We start from the raw sequence: 15,648 nt of genomic DNA, 5'->3' as shown, positions 1-15,648 counted from the left end.
AAAACATTCGCATTTCCCACCTCATTTCAAAACTTTTCTCTGGGGAATAATTAATTCCTTCGCAGTAAGAGTGTGCGTGGACATACTGTGTTCCTCTCTGGGTATACTGAATACAAAAACTGAGCAAGTAAATAATGCCCGAGGACAATGGATTAGAAGGAGTCTTCCTGCCTTTCTTAAATACAGCTACCCAGTGATCACTCCGCCACTGTGCAAGGGACAAATAGCTCAAGGTCTAGAAGGTGAGTGGCAGGAGGAGAGGCTATTGGTGGGTGGTGAAATTACAGAATTACAGGGCCCTCAGTAAGTATTTGTTGAATGAATAAACATTTGGGAATGTAATTTTGTGCCACTAAAACTAAATATATGAGAATTTGGAATTACTAGACCCATGAAGCAGGGGAAGATTAAGTCACTTTGCCTGTGAAAGGCTCTGATAGGGAAATTTTTAGTCTTCCTGGGGGCACAAGAAAATTATTTGGTGTATGTGTTTTTTAAGGATAAGATCTCTGGTCTGGTCTTTTTAGTAATCAGGAAAATGCAAATTAAAACAAGTGTTACTGGAAAGGGGTCTCGATCTAGACCCCAAGAGAGGGTTCTTGGATCTTGCACAAGAATTTAGGACAAGTCCGTAAAGTGAAAAGGCAAGTTTATTAAGAAAGTAAAGGAATAAAAGAATGGCTACACCATAGACAGAGCCGCCTGAGGGCTGCTGGTTGCCCATTTTTTGGTTAATTCTTGATTATATGCTAAACAAGGGGTGGATTCATGCCTCCCCTTTTTAGACCATATAGGGTAGCTTCCTGATGTTGCCATGGCATTTGTAAACTGACATGATGCTGGTGGGAGTGTAGCAGTGAAGACAACCAGAGGTCACTCTCCTCACCATCTTGGTTTTGGCTGGCTTCTTTACTGCAGCCTGTTTTATCAGCAAGGTCTTTATGATCTGTCTGCTGACCTCCTACCTCATCCTGTAACACAGATAACAAAGTGGAATGCAGCCCAGCAGGTCTCAAGGCTTATTTTACCCAGCTCCTATTCAAGATGGAGTTGCTGTGGTTCAAATGCCTCTAACACAGGAGATACAATTTCACTCAGACTGGCAAAACTTAAAGAGCCTGATAAGACCAGATATTGTTAAGAATATGAGAAACTCCCACAATGATGTTAGTAGTGTAAATGCTTAACTTTTCAGAGCAATTTGGGAATAGAGGCATACCTCATTTTATTGCACTATGCTTAAAATTAAAGGTCTGTGGCAACCCTATGTATAGCAAGCCTATCAGTGCCATGTTTCCAAAAGTGCATGCTCATTTAGTGTCATTTGGTAATTCTTGCAATATTTCACCTTTTTCATTATTTTTATATCCATAATGGTAATCTATAATCAGTGATCTTTGCTATTACTGTTGTAATAATTTTGAGAAGTCACAAATTGTACCCATATAAGATGACAGACTTCATCAATAAATGTTGTACGTGTTCTAACTGCTCCACTGACCAACCATCCTGTCTCTCTATCTCTCCTTATGCCCCCCAGTCACTGAGATAGAACAATATTGACATTAGGCCAGTTAATAACTCTACAATGGTCTCTAAGTATTGAAATGAAAAGAGTCACATATCTCTCACTTTAAATCAAAAGCTAGAAATGATTACGCTTAGTGAGGAAGGCATGTTGAAAGCAGAGATAAGAAGAAAGCTAGACCTCTTGTGCCAAACAACCAAGTTGTGAATGCAAAAGAAAAGTTCCTGAAGGAAATTAAAAGTGCTACTCCAGTGAACACACCAACGATAAGAAAGCAAAACAGCCTTATTGCCGGTAAGGAGAACATTTAAGTGGTCTGGAGAGAAGATCAAACCAGCCACAACATTCCCTTAAGCTAAAACCTAATCCACAGTAAAGCCCTAACTCTCTTCAAACTCTGTGATGACTGAGAGAGGTGAGGAAACTGCAGAACAAAAGTTGAAAGCTAGCAGAGGTCGATTCACAAAGTTTAAGGGAGAAAGCCATCTCTATAACATAAAAGTACAAGGTGAAGTAGCAAATTATTCAGAAGACCTAGCTAAGATAATTGATGAAGGTGGCTACACTAAACAAAAGATATTCAAAGTAGACAAAACAGCTTTCTGTTGGAAGAAGATGCCATCCAGGCTTTCATAGCTACAGAGAAGTCAATGTCTGGCTTTAAAGCTTCAAAGGACAGGCAGACCCTCTTGTTAGGAATGAATGCAGCTGGTAACCTTAAATTGAAGCCATTGATCATTTACCATTCCAAATTCTTAATTCCTTAACAATTATGTGACATCTACTCTGCCTGTGTTCTATAAACAGAACAACAAAGCCTGAATGACAGCACATCTGTTTACAGCGTAGTTTGCTGAATATTTTAAGCCCACTGTTGAGACCTACTCAGAAGAAAAGATTCTTTTCAAAATATTACTGCTCATTGACAGTGCCCCTGTTCACCCAAGAGCTCTAACGGAGATTGATGAATGTTTTCCTGCCTGGTAACACAGCATCCACTCTGCAGTTCGTGGATCAGGCAGTAATTTTAACTTTGAAGTCTTATTATTTAAGAAATACATTTCATGGCCGGGCGCAGTGGCTCACACCTGTAATCCCAACACTTCAGGAGGACAAGACAGGAGGATCACGAGGTCAGGAGATTGAGCAAGTAAATAATGCCTGAGGACACGGGCATCCTGGCTAACACTGTGAAACCTGTCTCCACTAAAAATACAAAAAATTAGCCGGGTGTGGTGGTGGGCACCTGTAGTCCCAGCTACTCGGGAGGCTGAGGCGGGAGAATGGCGTGAACCCGGGAGGCAGAGCTTGCAGTGAGGCGAGATCGTGCCACTGCACTCCAGCCTGGGCGACAGAGCCAGACTCCGTCTCAAAAAAAAAAAAAAAAGAAAAGAAAAAAAGAAATACATTTCATAAGTCTGTAGCTGCCGTAGATAGTGATTCCTCTGATGGATCTGAACAGAGTCCATTGAAAACCTTCTGAAAAGGATTCATCATTCTAGATACTGTTAAGAAACTTGTGATTCAAGAAGTTTACATTCTAGTAGGAGAGCAGAGGTAAACAACAACAACAAAAAAATAGTTTCAGGTGTGCTAACTTCCGCAAAGAAAAATAAAAGCAAGGTGAAAGCTAAAGACAGGAGAAGGGGATAGAAAATGAAAGAGGTACAAATTTAAATAAGAGAAACAGGAAAGGCTTCTCTGAGAAGGTGACACCTGATGAGGAACATGAACAAAGTCAGGAAGGAAGCTACAGGAAGAAGAGGAAAGTGCTGGTTTCAGGCACAGTGCACAGCTGGCCCAAAGGCTGTAAGGCAGTGCACAGCCAGGCACACTATAGAAAGCCAGGCAAAGAGGGAGAGAGCCCAGATCACGTGGGACCTTCTTGGCTATGAGAAGAACTTTGAATTTATTCCAGATATGATGGGAAGTCATTGAAGGATTCTGAGAAAAAGAAAGACCCAATCTGACCCCATGGACTGTGTGGGTCATAAACTGAAGGAGAGCCAAGAGTGAAAGCTGGGATACCTATGGGCTCCTGTAGAAGAAAATGATGGCTTGGACTGGGATAACTGTGGGGTCAGATGAAGTCAGATTTCAGATATATTATTATTATAAAAGTTAGAGCTAACTGGACTTGAGGGATGGATGGTTCATTCATATTGGCATTATGTACCATAGTAAAATACTGCAGTCAACATGCCCCTCAGAAGGGAAATGGATACATGAACAGTGGTGTATTTGTACAATGGAATCTGAACAGTAGTTCAAATGAATGGCATAGCTTACTGGCATCATTGTTGAGAAATCTTAACAGTGTTCAGTGAAAAAGCAAATAGCAAAAGTATCTATAAAGTGTACCCTTTATGCAAATTTTAGAAACACAAAACATACCTAAGTTGTGAGAGTATAGAAACCTAGACAAGCAGAATATGACAGAAGTTAACTTAAGGTGAAAAAGGAGGAAAGAGGCAAGGGTGGGGCCTTTGATTCTATTATTAATGCTTCTTTTCTTTTTCTTTTTTTTTAAAGGCTGGGTCTTGCTATGTTGCCCAGGCTGGAGTGCAGTGGTGTGATCATAGAACATTACAGCCTCCAACTCCTGGCCTCAAGTGATCTTCCCACTTCAGCCTCCCACATAGCTGGGACTATGGGTTGTGCACCACCACCCAGCTATCACTCATGCTGTTAAATTAAGTTTAGCCCAAAGCCGCCTCCTTACATATTTTAAGTTTAGCCTAAAGGCTTCTCCATACATAATGAACTGTAACCCAACTGGATGTATAAACAGACCAACCTACTCTTGTACCAACCACCAAGTTTTGGCCAATCAAGGGTGACCAACTGTTCAAGCTATATTCAAATAAGGCAAACCCTGAGCTGTAACCAATCCAGCTGTTTGTGTAATTCACTTCTGTTTTCTGTACCTCACTTTTCTTTTTCTGTCCATAAATCTTTTTCTACTATGAAGCTGCTCTAGAGCCTCTCTGAACCTACTCTGGTTCAGGGGATCCCCGATTTGCAATTCTTTGCTCCATTAAACTGCTAAATTTAATTTGTCTAAGGTCAGTGCTTTAACAGTGCTTTCTTGAAAAATAAAAATCATGAGAAGCAAATATGGCAAATTGTTAAATGTGGCAAATGCCAGTGATTAGTACATGGGTGTCTTTTACATGTTTACTTCCTGTGCTTTTTTTTCTTTCTTTCTTTTTGTATCTGAAACATTTAATAATTTAAAAATGTTTAAGTTTTGGAGAGTTTGTTCTGCCAATCAATATCAATATATTTGTTGTATTAAATATGCAGTTCCTATAAATAGGAATGCAAGTTTGTCTTGCAATTTTAGGTGCCTCATAAAGGTTTTAAGTCATTCTATTAATCACACACTGGTAAATATTTTCATTTTAAATGAAAGACACAAAATGAATAAGCATGGAAAATCAGTGTTCAGGGAAAGATGATGGCACAGGCCACAGCAAAAGGTAAAAGGAAATGACATTTTATAAGCATATACTTATACAGACAGTATTTGATATGAGGGTTGTTAATACAACAGGTACTTAGTAAATACTTATTATAAGTATTATTTGTATAAGTTAATTTAATTATTTTTTAAGTTCCAGGGTAAATATGCAGGATGTAATGTGCAGGTTTGTTACATAGGAAAATCTGTGCCATGGGTGGTTTGCTGCACCTCGCAACCCATCACCTAAGCATTAAGCCCAGCATGCCTTAGCTATTTTTCCAACTAAAGTGGTTGTAGGTGGAATTTTATTTTTACATTTTTTTCTTTTTTGAGACAGGGTCTCACTTTCACTCAGGCTGGAGTGCAACAGCATGATCATGGCTCACTGCAGCCTCAACTTCCTGGGCTCAGGCAGTCCACCTACATCAGCCTCCCAAGTAGCTGGGACTACAGATGTAGGCCACCACATCTGGCTGATTTTTCTATTTTTTGTAGAGATGGTTTTGTCATGTTGCTCAGACTGGTCTCGAACTCCTGGGCTCAGACAATCCGCCTGCCCTGGCCCCTCAAAGTGCTGGGATTTCAAGCATGAGCCACCGTCCCCAGCCCTGGAATTTTAAATCTTCAAAATATTCTAAAATATCAATCTCCTGTTAAAGAGCTTTGAATTCCCTGGGCTACTACAAACTTTAAGAATTCTGTGTTTCCCTATACCTTTTATTCCCCTTGGACAAAGAATTCCATTTCCTATTATTAAGTTTGAAACTTGACCGTGAGGTTCAGAGCACTTGTATAATGAGGTAAGCTAAAGTCAAACTGTAACTCAGAATGATTGGTTTTCAGACAAAGAATGCAACTGCTAATAGCATGTATCATTTTTAGATGAGATTTCAAAACAATGCTAATGTTTCATGTGCTGCTCTCAGTCCCACACACCCATCTCTCAGGCAGTATAACATGAACCCAAACACCCCTGTAAACCAGAGACCTTCAATAGACCGGATACCCCCGGAGACAAAGGGCTGGAGCAATTTCACTGTGTTTGTGGATATAGACAGGTTGCAGTCTGTCAGGTCACAAATCTCTGTTTTAAATAACCCCTAATTACAGATTTATCTCTCCAGTGCCTGCTTTCAGGATGCATAAAGGCAATATAGCTAAAAGGCCTAAAGTTAGGCTTCAATTGACAAAAGCCGCTCTGTTGGAGGGCCCAGCCCATTATCACCCTGGCTGTTTGGTTCACAAATGCTGGCTCTCCAAGCCATATTGATATGTTTGTTTTTCATTGTACGTCAACATTGTTTTAAGTAGATCAGTTTGCTGACATCTGACACCTGATTAGAAAAAGGAATATGGAAAAATGAATGCAAATCTGACCATTTTTGGCAAGAAGAAATACTTGTTTTTCCGTGGATGAACATTGTCTATTGTGAAATATATTAACTGCTAGTGTTAAAACATCATTAAACACTTTGCACAAGGGAAAGTCAAGCTTTGGTTACTGAATCAGTCAGTTCCAATGCTATGGAAACTGAATTACAGCCAAAACCTAATTCGGCTTACTTCTTACACAATTTCCCTGTCACTTGTTCACCTTTCCATAATTTCTTTTTTCCATTTGGCACAGTTTTTGTCTGTTTTTATGCAATAATTTTTCATTTGTTTTTAGTTTGATCATTTTTCTCTCTGGAAACACCCCAAAAAGGTGTTAAAAGTCTCTGTTCATTGCGTAGGCAACTTATTCTAAATTGTCCTAGTTGTGAATTATATAAATCATCTATTTCTTCTTCAGATCTGTTCCTTTTAAGCAACTCTTTGGAAAGAGAATTGCTGCAGAGAGAAGAACTTCATTAACTAAAAGGAGACTTAGGGCTCATTTGTTTAATTTCTGAAGTAAACCAATGCAAGATATTGGTAGGGGGTCCCAGGGAAGAGACTAATCTGTACATTGTCCTATCAACCTAGAATTCAAAACTAGTCCCCCAGCAGGCCTCAAAAGTTAAACATAGGGCCAGGCCAAGTGGCTCATGCCTGTAATCCCAACACTTTGGTAGGCTAGGTGGGTGGATCACCTGAGGTCAAGAGTTCGAGACCAGCCTGGCCAACATGGTGAAACCCCATCTCTACTAAAAATACAAAACATTAGCTGGGCGTGGTGGCACACACCTGTAATCCCAGCTACTCAGGAGGCTGAGGCAGGAGAACCACTGGAACCCAGGAGACAGAGGTTGCAGTGAGCTGAGATAGCACCACTACACTCCAACTTCAACCTTGGAGACAGAGTGAGACCCTGTATAAAAAAAAAAAAAAAAAATGAATAAAATATGGATCCTTTGAACATGGATAAAACTTAAAAATATTACACTGAGTGAAATAAGCCAAGCACAAAAGGATAAATATTGCATTATTTCACTCATATGATGTACTTGGTATAGGCAAATTCATAGAAACAGGCCAGGCAGGGTGACTCACACCTGTAATCCTGGCACTTTGGGAGGCTGAGGTGGGTGGATTACTTGAAGTCAGGTGCCGCAAAGAAGAACCAGCACTGAGACAAAGGATTTCTCAGCAAGGCAAATTTACTTTGGCAAAAGGGTGCTGCCTGCATCAGTCATGATCGCAGGAGCACACAGAACAAAGAAGAGTAGGGTTTTTATTCCTAATGCAGATTCTAGCTCTGTGTCTTTCCCCCACTGACTGGGGTTGGACTGCACAGTCTAAACTAGTCCTGATTGGCTAAATATTCAAACTTTCTTAGATAAGGGAGGCACATGATAGAGGAGAGAGGGAGAGGAGGAAGGGGTCACCTCTGGGGGACTAAAAAGCTAAACTATTCCCACATAAGGAAAGGAATGTGGACTGGGGCTTATCATATCTAGGCATATTTAGACAGGTCAATGCCCAGCAAAAGCAGGGTTGGTGGGGGAGGGGGGTGGTACTTGGAATTTAGAGAATAAAGAATAGGAGAATTTGGCAAACTGTTTGATGAGGAACGTAGCTGTATCTAACATCAGGAGTTTGAGACCAGCCTGGCCAACATGGTGAAACTCTGTCTCTACTAAAAATACAAAAAAATTAGCTGGGCATGGTGGTGCACGCCTATAGTTCCAGCTACTCCAGAGGCTGAGGCATGAGAACTGCTTGAACCCAGGAGGTGGAGGTTGTAGTGAGCCGAGATCACACCACTGCACTCCAGCCCAGGCGACAGAGCAAGACTGTCTCAAAAAAAAAAAAAAAAAAAAAAAATCATAGAAACAGAAAGTAGAATACCTGTTACCTGGGACTGGGTGGAAAATGAAATTGCTTAATGGATACAAAGTTTCTGTTTGAGATGATGAAAAAGTTCTGGAAACAGATGGTGGTATGGTTGCACAACTCTGTGAATGTACTTAATGTCACTGAATTGTACACTTTAATTTTTTTTTTCTCAAGACAGAGTCGTGCTCTCTCACCCAGGCTGGAGTGCAGTGGCACAATCTCAGCTCACTACAACCTCCATCTCCCAGGTTCAAGCAATTTTCCTGCTTTAGCCTCTCAAGTAGCTGGGATTACAGGTGCACGCCACCACACCTGACTAATTTTTGTATTTTTAGTAGAGACAGGGTTTCACCATGTTGGTCAGGCTGGTCTTGAACTCCTGACCTGACCCACCCACCTCGGCCTCCCAAAGTGCTGGGATTATAGGCATGAGCCAGCATGCCTGGCCTGAATTGTATACTTTAGAATGGTTAACATCTACTATGTGCCCATAAAAATTAAAAAATTAAAAAGTAAAAAAATGTGTTTAATAAGAATGGTTAAAATGGTAAGTTATATGTTCTGTGAGGTATTTTTTGTTTTTGTTTTTTGTTTTTTGAGACAGAGTCTCACTCTGTTGCCCAGGCTGGAGTGCAGTGGTGGGATCTCGGCTCACTGCAACCTCTGCCTCCTGGGTTCAAGCAATTCTCCTACCTTAACCTCCCGAGTAGCTGGGATTACAGGCTCCCACCACCACACCCTGCTAATTTTTGCTTTTTCAGTAGAGATGGGGTTTCACCATGTTGGCCAGGCTTGTCTCAAACTCCTGACCTCAAGTGATCCACCCACCTCAGCCTCCCAAAGTGCTGGGATTACAGGCATGAGCCACCGTGCCCAGTCTGTTCTGTTTTGTATGTTTTATCACATCTTTTTTTTTTAAATAAAAACCTACCAGAAGTCTTGATTCCATGAGGTTTCTTTTTTTTCTTTCCTTTTTCTTTTCTTTTTTTTTTTTTTTGACATGGAGTTTCGTTCTTGCTGCCCAGGCTGAAGTGCAGTGGCACAATCTCGGCTCACTGCAACCTCCGCCTCCCAGGTTCAAGCAATTATCCTGCCTCAGCCTCCTGAGTAGCTGGGATTATAGGCGCCTGCCAACACGCCCGGCTAATTTTTTGTATTTTTATTAGAGACAGGGTTTCATCATGTTGGCCAGGCTTGACTTGAACTCCTGAACTCAGGCGATTCATCCGCCTCAGCGTCCCAAAGTGCTGGGATTCCAGGTGTGAGCCACCATGCCCCTTCTTTTTTTTTTTTTTTTTTTTTTCCGAGACAGGTTCTGGTTCTGTCACCCAGGCTAGAGTGCACTGGTGCAATCTCGGCTCACTGCAACCTCCAACTCCCAGGTTCAAGTGATTCTCCTGCCTCAGCCTCCTGAGTAGCAAGGACTACAAGCATGTGCCACCACACCTGGCTTATTTTCATCTTTTTGGTAGAGACAGGATTTCACCATGTTGCCCAGGCTGGTCTCCAATTCCTAGGCTCAAGCACTCCACCTACCTCGGCTTCCCAAGTGGTGGCTCACGCCTGTCATCCCAGGCATGAGCCACCACACCTTGCAGATTCCATGAGGTTTCATGGGGTCAGGTTAAAGGTGTTGAGAACAAAGAGGAGAATCACATTCTCATGCCAGCCACTCCCAGCTTTCCAGAGAGGAGAAGAGATTACTGTTGGAAATGTGGTAGAATTATTAACAACTTATAAAGAAATCATAGTTCACAGCTCCTTTTTGCTGTAATAGTGTGTAAAGATTGCAATTTTTTTTTTTTTTTTTTTTTTGAGACAGAGTCTTGCTTTGTCACCCAGGCTGGAGTGCAGTGGTGCGATCTTGGCTCACTGCAACCTCCACCTCCTGGGTTTAAGTTATTCTCCTGCCTCAGCTTCCTGAGTAGCTGGGACTACAGGCATGTGCCACCACACCCAGCTAATTTTTTGTGTTTTTAGTAGAGACGGGGTTTCACCATGTTAGCCAGGATGGTCCGGATCGCTTGACCCTTGTGATCCGCACAAGGTCGGCCACCCAAAGTGCTGGGATTACAGGTGTGAACCACTGCACCTGGCCAACATTGCAGTTTTTTAAAATAGCGATAAAAATGTTTCACTATTATGACACATAATCTCTATACCCATAAAGATGTATTCACTTTTTGGGCCATCAGGGAGAAATGTGATGAAAACATTCAGAATTGTCAACTGGCCCACATGCACAGAGATCCAACCCTGGGAGAACTAGCATCCCTGTCCCTTGGTGGGTGTCCCCTAGCATGAGGGAAATAAGCTACAGGATACTCAGGCTGAGTTACGTTCCTCCTGGAACACCTAGGAATATCTGGCCCAGGGAAAGAGAGTTGGTTTGTTTGTTTGTTTCAGACAGAGTCCCGTTCTGTCGTCCAGGCTGGAGTGCAGTGGCAAGATCTCAGCTCACTCCAAACTCCGCTTCCCGGGCTCAAGCAATTCTCCTGCCTCAACCTCCCAAGTAGCTGGGATTACAGTGACATGATCTTGGCTCACTGTAACCTCTGCCTCCTGGGTTCAAGCGATTCTCCTGCCTCATCCTCCCGAGTAGGTGTGATTACAGGTGCCCACCACCACATCCGGCTGATTTTTTGTATTTTTAGTAGATACAGGGCTTTTCCAGGTTGGCCAGACTGGTCTCGAACTCCTGACCTCAGGTGATCCACCGGCCTCGGCCTCCTAAAGTGCTGGGATTACAGGCATGGGCCACCGCGCCTGGCCAGAAAGGTTTTGAAGTGGCACACAATGATCTACTCAAATGGTCTCCCAATGGGCTGGGTGGAACTTATCCCTCCTGGGGTTGTAACTAAGAATGGGCTGCTCCCTTGGGGATTAAATGAAAGAATTGTAAAAATGGGGGGAAGGCTTTTTCTGTCTCAGCAAGACTAGAAACTACAATTACAAGTGTCATCAAACAGACCCTCATTGATGACTGAGGGCGTGATGAGGTGACATGAGTAATAACAGCAAGGCACTTTGCCCATGACGACCACCAGGCAGTGGAGCAGAAAAGAGGCACTAACAGGTTTCACAGGGACAATCTAATGGCAAGCAAGGAGATCACAGGCGTCTCTTGAGCTAGAATTTGAAAGGCTTAAGGACTTTGGGTTTCATCCTGAAGGCAATAGGGTTATGAGCAAAGGAACAATATAATACAATTTGCATTTTAGAAAAATAACTTTGGCAGCCAGAGAAGACTGTCCTGTAAGAGGGCAAGGCTGGAGGCTGGGAAAACAGAAAGCGATTCCAGCAATCTAGACAAGAAATGATGAGGGCCTAAATTAACCTTCTTTGGATGGGATTAAAGGGGCAGCAGAGCATGAAACTGGACATAAGAGATATTAAGGAAAGTCAGAGGGAACGAGAATATAACCAGTAGAAGAAGAGTACAAAATGGCACAATTAACAGAGATTTAGAGTGGTGTCATAAAAGAAAAAGAATCTCACTCATGTCCTCGGGAAACAAGCCAATGAAGTACATTCCTAATGCCACATGAGTTTGGAGATACATTTTTTTAAATGTGTGAAAAACTGAAAACTATGTATATGATTCCAATAATCGAATCAAAGTTAGAAGTAAAGACATTGGTCTTCAATTGGAATGATATAATTACTAGGGTGATCAAGTGTAAGGAAGACCCCATGTTAGTGGATTTACTCTGTCTGTACTATTCGCTCCACGCCCAGTGCTTTGCTAACATAAATTCACTTAAGGCAGGAGAAAACAGGATCTAGTTTTCTAGGGGCAAGACTCATAGTGAGCTGAGCTCATCCCTACAGTACTTTAATTCTTAGAAATTTATTTATTTTTATTTATTTATTTTTTTTTTTGAGATAGAGTTTCGCTCTTGTTGCTCAGGCTGGAGTGCAGTGGCATGATCTCGGCTCACCACAACCTTGGCATCCCAGGTTCAAGTGATTTTCCTGCCTCAGCCTCCCAAGCAGCTGGGATTACAGGCATGCATCACCATGCCCAGCTAATTTTTTTGTATTTTTAGTAGAGACAGGGTTTCTCCATGTTGGCCAGGCTGGTCTCGAACTCCTGACCTCAGATGATCCGCCTGCCTTGGCCTCCCAAAGTGCTGGGATTATAGGCGTGAGCCACCGCGCTTGGCCTAGTAATTTATTTTTTAATTTCCTCATTCATTTAATAGGTACTTGATATACTTTACCTTTTTTTTTTTTTTTAAGATGGAGTCTCAGTCTGTCTCCCAGGCTGGAGTACAATGGCACAATCTCGGCTCACTGCAACCTCCATCTCCTGGGTTCAAGCGATTCTCCTGCCTCAGCCTCCCGAGTAGCTGGGATTACAGGCATCCACCACCACGCCCAGCTAATTTTTGTATTTTTAGCAGAGACTGGGTTTTACCATGTTGGTCAGGCTGGTCTCGAACTCCTGACCTCAGGTGATCCACCCACCTTGGCCTCCCAAAGTGCTGGGATTACAGGCGCGAGCCACCATGCCCGACTACTTTACTCTTTAATTAATATACTTCAATACATATTTAAATAATAAATACTTAAATAATATGTCAGCAGTGTTGACATAAGTACCATTTAGTCCATAGGTTGTATGGCAAGAAGGAATTGGAGCAGAACTTGGATGTTGTCAAGAGGTTGTATATTCTGAGACTGAAAAGCATACTTTATTATTGCCCTATTATATCATCTCTCGATACAGTACCTGGCTTTGATTTTAGGAGACTTTTTTCTTTCTTTTTTTTTTTTTTTTTTTGAGACACAGTTTCACTCTGTTGCCCAGGCTGGAGTGCAGTGGCATAATCTCGGCTCACTGCCTCCCAGGTTCAAGCAATTCTCCTGCCTCAGCCTCGCGAGTAGCTGGGACTGCAGGCATGTGCCACCATGCCCAGTTAATTTTTGTATTTTTACTAGAGACTAAGTTTTGCCATGTTGCCCAGGCTGGTCTCGAACTCCTAACTTCAAGTGATCTGCCCACCTCGGCCTCCCAGAGTGCTGGGATTACAAGCATGAGTGACCACACCCAGCCTAGGAGCCTTTTTTCTTTTGGAACAGGAGCGTGAGCTTATAATTAGAAAAGTATATTTGAATTATATTGGCCTAGGGCTACTTTGGAACTATAGAATGAGAAAACATGTGTTTATCAGACTTGATAATAATAGCTAAAATATATTGAGCACTGCATTCATGCCAGAGATGTACTCATTTTATCCCAATGCCAATTTGTGAGGTAGCCTTGGACTATTACTTAGGAATAAGTACACTGAGACACTGAGAGATTAACTTGTCCAAGTTCATAAAACATGTGGTAAGTGGCAGAGCTACTTTTCTAGCTCGGGTGGAGTCTACATTCTTTACCATTGTACTGAGTGGGACAGCATCTGAATACCCATCCCTGGCAGCTTAAGCACTGCATTTGACACCATGTGGTACTGCTCCCCTACTTCCAGTCACCAAAGATTGGACGCCTGATGACATAGGGACTGCTGATTCAGAAACATACACACATGCATGACGTGAACTAAGCCAGTCATTTTCCTTCTCTTGGCTTCATTAATCTCTTCTAATACCAAGAGATAATGCTGGTCAATGGTAAGATTAAAGATAAAACCATGAGCTGGTTTTCTGGCAGACCAAAGCCTGCTGTGAGCCAACTTATGAGGAAGCAGAAAAGACTCAATGGCAAGTGAGGAGGCTGGGCTGCTTAGGACAGCATTAAGAACTACTCAAAACTTGGAAAAATTAGGAGCTGTAAAAACTGTTTCCATCAGTCATGAATCCGAGTTGGAAATTGGTAAGGCCTAGCTATTCTAGTTATTGTCTTTCAGAGTGAGGGTTTGAAAGATATCGTCTAGTTTGTCACCAGTGTTACGAGGGCATCTCTAGCATTCCCTGCCACGTTGTTTCTGTTTGAACTTCTCTTTTTTAGGTGAGAGACTGGAAGCCTGGCTATGGTGTTATATGACTATCGTAGGGCTGCCATAGCAAATTCCTGTCAACTTCGTGGCTTAAACAATAGCAATTTATTCCCTCAGAGTTCTGGAAACCAGAAATCTGAAGTCAGGGTGTTGGCAGGGCTGTGCTCCCTCCACGGGCTCTAGGAGAGATTCCACCCTGTTCCTTTTCCAGCTTCTATGGCTGATCACATGCCTTGACTGGTGGCTGCTTACTCCAGTTTCCACCTCTGTATTCACAGAGCCTTCTCCTCTGTGTCTGTGTCTTCTCCTCCTGTGTCTCTTATAAGGACATATGTCATTGGATTTGGGGCCCACCTTAGTAATACAGGATGATCTCATCTCAGGGTCCTTAATTTAATTAATCTGTAAAAACTCCTCCAAATAAGGCCACATTTACAGCAGCTTGGCATTAAGACATGGACATACATATTTTCAGGGGCTGCTATTCCACCTATTCCAGGTCCTGGATGTGGTGTGGTGCCATTGTTTTTCTAAAAGCCTAAGGAAAGACAAAGGAGAGTAATACACTTTCAGGTTTCTGTCAGTGTTTCTTTTGTTTAATGAACTCTATGGGTTGGGGCCCATGAAATTCTAGAAGGATTGCTAGAGAAAGTATCCGCCCACAATATTCTGCATGTTTTATGTCTGAAGCATGGGGAAAGCCTTTACAAACAATTCGATTAACTCTTCCAGGGTTAATTTTGGGGACTCCCAGAAAGATAAAATAATAAGAAAAAAAAACTGAAATCCTGCCATTTGACCAGTGAAAGCTACTGATCCAGTGGACTTAGAAACCTTCCTGAGGGACCTGATGCAAATTTGCACCAAAGCAGCAGCTGCATTTCCACAGTTCTAGCTTCACCTTCACAATGTTTCCCTTGCTCAAAAAAGCACTAAGTAATCTCCAAGTCTGAACAATGGCAAGGCAGAGCCCCTACACCTGATTTTCATGACAAACACAGTAATGCTGTATGAGCTAGTGAAGCCACTTTCTGTATCGCTGTGCGGATATGTATAGCAACACAAATTGGAATAGAATGGAACATGTCCCCTGTTGGCAGAGTCACCCCAAAGGAATGGAGAGATCAGTAGGCAGCCCAGCTGGTATAATACTGAATTGTTCAGAAAACAACTCATAATTGATGCCAAGTGAAAGTACTGTGTACCCATCAAAACATGACATTATTGAAGAAATAGTGAACTCTTCAAACAAAAAATTACCTAGGATCACAAACTGGTGTTGTCTAGGAGACAGTTCAGGTTACAGATAAAACAGAGATCTACCCAAGATAACTCAAGTAAAAGATACATGGGGAACAACAAAGAGACTCGTGCAAACCCAGTATCAAATATTAGGCTTTAACAGGTCTGGGCCATGTGGGGAGTGGGGTTTGGATTTGTAGCAGCTC

At 42.2% G+C, this 15,648-nt stretch overlaps 1 pseudogene; it reads left to right on the top strand.

Moving 5' to 3' along the window:
- The first annotated feature begins 15,108 nt into the window (after positions 1–15,108).
- On the top strand, positions 15,109–15,331 carry LOC111522148 (annotated as a pseudogene).
- Positions 15,332–15,648: the final 317 nt, after the last annotated feature.

The sequence above is a fragment of the Piliocolobus tephrosceles genome, chromosome 11 (assembly GCF_002776525.5).
Source record: "Piliocolobus tephrosceles isolate RC106 chromosome 11, ASM277652v3, whole genome shotgun sequence".
Taxonomy (NCBI): Eukaryota; Metazoa; Chordata; class Mammalia; order Primates; family Cercopithecidae; genus Piliocolobus; species Piliocolobus tephrosceles.
This window is presented reverse-complemented; position numbering and strand designations above follow the sequence as displayed.